The following is a 6111-nucleotide window of genomic DNA, read 5'->3' as shown; positions in this document are numbered from 1 at the left end:
GGTGGATTATTTTTCCTTGACACAATCCCGCCTCCGCTGTGATAGATGACGGCACATTTAGCAGTGTTCAGCCAAAACTTTTTATCTCCATATGGAAGATGGATGGACGAGGACTCTGAAGCCCTCATCAATTCCTTCAAGAACAAACAAGGATCCAGCCCAAACCCCCTCCCAGGTTTGTTTAAAATCCACAGAGCACAGGGCAGATCCTGTAAAGCTCCATCCATCTGGCACCATTTTTCAGTGTTTATGAAGCCAAAATGCAATGTGCACTGCTGGAGACCTCCAGCCACCTCCCTGGAAAACATGAGGGAGCTGCAGCTTGGATGGGCTTTGTGCTGGGGGCCAGCACAGCCTGCACCTTCCCCTGCCTCTGTGGGGCTGAGGAGATGCTCCCAGCTCCCTGAGCAGGGATCACACACAATTCCTTGAGAGCAGAGGCTGGGAAAGCCAGAGGAGAGCCAAGTGGCTTTTGGAAAACAAAAATACCAGGAACTGCATCACTGCAGCCAGTCCTTCATAGGAATGGACAGGGCAGGATGAGCAAAGCAGAGCAGGAGATCATGGAATCATGGAATGGTGTGGGTTGGAAGAGACCTTAAAGATCCTCTGCTCTCAACCCCCTGCCATGGGCAGGGACACTTATCACAGGCCAGGAAATGAGGCCCCTAAGCAGCTCTGGGCTGTGCAGGGACATCCCAGCATGGGTGACCTCCCTGCAGCACCCCAGGCCACACAGAATTGCTGAGGTGAGGGACCAAGCAGGGGATGCTCAGGACTTCAGGTGAGTCAAAGAAAAGGGGAAATCCATCAGCATCACAGCTCCTTCTGTCCTGTCTTTGCTTCTCACAAAAGATGAGGCACAAGCCTTTAAACAGCAGCCCTGGACGCAGCTGTGGGAGTGCCACATCCCACAGGACCTGCTCCCAAATCCCTGACCACTCATAGTGCCACTTCCCCCCTGAACCTACAAGTGCAAAGAGGTTTGGGGTGAATTTCCCTGCAAGATGTCAGCAGAATTCCAGAGAAAACCTGCCAGGAGAGCAAAAACCAGGAGCAGGTAGGGCAGAGATGCCACCACAGGATGGACACAGGAGGTGGAGGGGGCTCAGGGCTGTCCACCTGTAAGGAAAACATCATGGCCACGTCTTGGCACAGGGTGCAGCAGCAACAGCCATCACACAAAACAACACATGCATCACAGCACTCCCACACCTCATTAATTATGTCTGGGGCTCCCAACACAACATGCCAGAGAAGTTACCTAACCAGCAATAAAAACTCCTTTGGCCCTGTCTCTGGTACAAAAGCCAACACTCCTCATCTCATAAAACACAAAAAGCCCCCAGATGTTTATAAAAAAAGTCTGTTGGGCAGCTCAGTGCAGATGTTGTTTACCCCAGGGATCAGGCCTGACCATCCAGCTGACAGGAGCCTTGAAGTTAATGTCAATAGTGGCAGCAGGATGATCCTCCCCAGCATCAGAGCAGTGTCCTCAAGCCACCACCTCCTGTCACTCCAACCCACTGACCACAGCTCCAACACCTGCTGTCCAGCAAGAGCAGCAGGCAGGAAGCAGTTTAGATTAGGTTTGGATGGGATTTGGGGAAGGAATTGTCCCCTGGGAAGGTGGGCAGGCCCTGGCACAGAGTGCCCAGAGAAGCTGTGGCTGCCCCTGGATCCCTGGCAGTGTCCAAGGTCAGGCTGGGTGGGGCTGGGAGCATCCTGGGATGGTGGAAAGTGCCCATGCCCATGGCAGGGGGTGGAATTTAACTGTTCTTTAATGTCCCTTCCAACGCAAACCATTCCACCCATTCTAATTCCACATCTGGATGGATGAAGGTCAGTGGAGGATGCTGCCCACAGGTAGCAGCACATCCACAGGGACATCAGGGCCAGGTTCTCTGCACCCACAGGGCTCCTGCTGTCCCCAGGCTGAAGGCTGGAGTGTCCATGGGTGCCCTGGCTCAGCTCTGAGCATCACACCCAGGAGCTCCACGGGGATCTCCCAGTGACAAACACCCTCCCAGCTCAGTGGCAGGGACCAGGCCAAGTAAACACAGAGCGTATTTATTGCTCCTAGGAAATGCTTTCATTGCCCCCCTCCTCCTCCATGTTCAATTCAAGGGAGCAGCAGCGAGCTCCCAAACGCTCCCTCCATGCGGTGCTGTTAACCATGGGAAGTGAACACACTGCTGGCTTGGACAGATCATTATCCCTTCATGCACGGGGCTGGGGAAGGGGGTGGCAGTCTATAATGACGCTATAATTAAGTCCTTAAGTGTCTTGGTAAAAAGCAGGTAAGGCTTCAGCAGAAGGCAGAATATTCCATTAGGGCAGGCTTCACCGTAGACACAATGCTGCATAATGGGATCTTGTAATTATGCCTGCACTGCAGAGACTTTTAAAAAAAGGAACCCTGTTTTACATTCTCGAATGCAAACAGCATGAAATGATGTTGCTTAGAAACCTTTACACTCCTACAGTGTGTGCAAAAAAGTTATTCCAGACATCTGTATTTAAAATAAAATTTAAAAACAATCCTACCGCACACACTCACATGGATCTTGGCTTCACATTGAGTGATGAAGCCTATAAAATGTCAGAGGAAATTTAAATTAAAGGGAAAAAAACGACACACGCATTTAAAAAACTTGAGCAGCTTGTTAAGTCATTTCAGGTTATGTCTGGTACTGCTCCACCTCACCCCTTCACACAGAGCTGCATCTCTCTGCACTCATGGTACCATTTGTACCAATCCAGCCTGAGAGGCTCAGAATTGTTTCCCGAGTCAGGCTGACCTCAAATACCTGTAAAATATTTTCTTTCCTAGAAAAGCCAGCCCTGGTTTCACTCCAGAGCAGAGCCCTGTCCAGGTGCTGGAGTCACAGGAAAACCCTTTCAGCACAGAAAACGTGACAATCTTATGGACAAATCACAGCACGTGGCGCAAGACCCAAGCCCCCACTGCTGCTGGCTGCTTCTCCAGGCTGAGAAGGGTGGAGGGACACCAACATTTCCTACTCCCAAGGTGACACAGCCAGATCTGCAGCAGCCCATAAATAGCATTTGCCAAGCATCACCCTGCTCCTCCCTCCCATCATCCAGGCATTGCATCCCACAGAGATGGCAGGGCCAGCAGGGAAAGCTCTGCCTCAAGCCCAGCAGGCAGGAGGGGAAGGGGCTTCCTGCAGCCAGCAGGGATGGGCATGAACCCAAACCCAGCAGGGCAGCAGGGATGGGAGCTTTGCTCCATGAACCCAAACCCAGCAGGGCAGCAGGGATGGGAGCTTTGCTCCATGAACCCAAGCCCAGCAGGGCAGCAGGGATGGGAGCTTTGCTCCATGAACACAAACCCAGCAGAGCAGCAGGGATGGGAGCTTTGCTGTGTGAACCCAAACCCCCAGCCAGGGCTGCCACTGCCTCCCACCCAGCCCTGGCTCTCCCCAGCCTCTCCTCCTCTCTGAAAAGGTCACCCCTGTGTGCCTGGCAACAGGAGCAGCAGGCACAGCTGCTGGATGTGTCACAGCTGCCACCACGCTGGCACAGTGCAAAGGCCAGGGCTGGGGATGTGACAGACCTGACACAGAGCCATGTGTCCCCAGCTGTGCCTGGCACCATGCATGGCACTGAGCTGGTGCCCTCTCCCCCTCCCAAACCTCACAGGGTTGCAGTCATCCTTTTGTCACTCTGGCAGAGGCTGTGGACATGAGAGATGGAGCCTGTGTGCCTCATCAGCAGAGCAAGGTGGATGTCCTGAGGGATGAGCAAAAGTGGGAATTCCTACAGGGAAATCTTTGCTGATGGGAGATGGGAATCAGCAGCTGGGCCTCTGGTTGCAGTGGCCAGAGTCAAGATTGTGTGAGCTGTGCCAAGGTAGGGTCAGGTTGGATTTTAGGGAAGGTTCTTGCCCCAGAGGGTGCTGGCACTGCCCAGGCTCCCCAGGGATGGGCACAGCCCCAAGGCTCCCACAGCTCCAGGAGGGTTTGGACAGCACTCCAGGGATCCCAGGGTGGGATTTGGGGGTGTCTGATCCAACACGAGTTGGATCTTTGTGCGTCTCTTCCAACTCAGAAGATTCTATAATTCTATGAACTCTACATTAATAAACTTTTTCTAGCCCTGCTGGTACCTGCTCTCTGAGGTCTTTTCCGAGATTCCCTCAGTCCTCAAGACTACAGAGTGGCCAGAACACATTTGTCTTAAAATCACCCTTCAGAACTGCCACTTTCCCCTCTGTCCACCACAAAGAACCTCCTCACAAGAGCAGATCAACTGTCATGACATTTTTAATGTCATAGAAAACACTATCTGCACACAGTTTTCTGCTGTCACCTGGGGAGCTCCACAGGCAGCACCACTGGGAATTGCAGCTCCACACTTGGCTCCTGCAGGTGTTCCAGCCCCTTCCAGGGAGCTCTGGTGGTGCAGGTATCTACAAGGTGCTTCAGCCACAGATGCCAGTGATCCAAAGCTGGAGCCTCACTCCCCAAATTCCTTTGCACTGCTCTGGGGCAGGAAGCATTGCTCACACCTGGATGCAACAGCTCCAGCTGAGCACTAAGATGCTTTTTAGTAAAACAGGCATGAAAAGTGTGATCAAATGTGAGAACTTGTACATTATCCAGAAGGCAGATCCTGGCCAGGTTCTGAAGGCAAATTCCACACCTCACCCCACTCCGGTATGGCTGGAGCCAGATTCAGGAACACATCCTTCCTGAGGGATGTGCACAGAGCAGGACAGCCCTCCCCTGCCAGCTGCTCCCCTCCCACAGGGGCAGGAGACAACCTCTGCACAGGCACGTTCTTCTTCTGTCTTTGATTGCTGCTAAAAATAATCTACATGAGCAGCATGGCTCAGCCTGTTCTCACCATTGCTCACTACAGGGTGAAGTCCAGACCAGACCAAATCCAGCTCCATGTGCAGGGGGCTGCTGCTCCCCCAGGGGTGTGTGGGAGCACAGGCAGGGGCTGTGCTGGCCCCAAGGGCAGGACAGGGCACACGCAGAGAATGCTCTGATGGAGCCTCCAGTGAGTGGGAGGGAGAGAACAGGCACAGGAATGGAAAATGGAGATAAGGAGCTGGGTGTCCCCATGGGAGAAACTGGAAATCCTGTGAGCTTTGAAATAATGAGAGGATGTTCAACCCATTATATCCATAAAACATCAGCCATCTCCATCCTGGTACCTGCAGTCACCTAAAAACTCAGTGTGTGCCCCCAAACCTCCTGCTCATTATCCAAGTCCAGCACTACAAAGTTATTTTTCCTAATCCCTCTATGGTGAGACCAAACAGTTAAAGGACAAGCCCAAAGCCTGAAAGAAAACACTGCCAAATAAAGCATCCTGGCAACTTCTGCCCATGGCTCCAGAACCCTCAGAACAGCAAGGTGGCCCCATTCCTCCATGCACTTCTCATTTCAGGGGCCAGAGCACATCTGATTTCTTCTGGATAACTCAGCAAAGTACAGGTTCCATCTGGCTGCCCTCTGCATGGATAATGGATATTTTATATTTTACAGGGGCTGAGCAGCCAAGAGAAATAAAGCAAAAGCCTAAAATTGCTCTTAGAGATGGGAAGTCAGACAAGCAGCACCTGCACAGCCCACAGGATCTCTTCCCCTCCTGCCCCAAGAACCCAGGCCTGTAAAACCTTTGAAGCTATTTCTGCTGTGCCTTTTTTAAAAAAAGCCAGTTCTAAAGGCTTGATTCACCACCCACAGCAATGCGGAACCTTCCCAGAAAGAGTTAAACACAGGAAACCTGTTGATTAGTTTACAGGCAACAAGCTGCACTAATAAAGCCCCAGGGACCTTAATCAAGCTGTTTGCTGGTTGCCAGACCAAAGCAGGAAGATGGGCAGAGCTGTCAGGATGGATTAGTGTTTGCCTGCTGGCAACACTGCTCCTGAATGGAAGAAAGAGGGGGAGAAACACACACACACAGAGGTCTTTTCCAGCCTGAACCACTCCATGATTCTCTGGAGGGGAAATGATGTGCCTGGAGCTGGCCAGAGCCAGCTCAGGTTTGTGGTTTGGGTTTTACCCCCATTGTTTGTAATTCCTCCCAAAAAGCTAGGAAGGACCAATTTCTTCTTTTCTTTTTTTTTTT

Source organism: Ammospiza caudacuta, chromosome 16 (assembly GCF_027887145.1).
Source record: "Ammospiza caudacuta isolate bAmmCau1 chromosome 16, bAmmCau1.pri, whole genome shotgun sequence".
Lineage (NCBI taxonomy): Eukaryota > Metazoa > Chordata > Aves > Passeriformes > Passerellidae > Ammospiza > Ammospiza caudacuta.
This window is presented reverse-complemented; position numbering follows the sequence as displayed.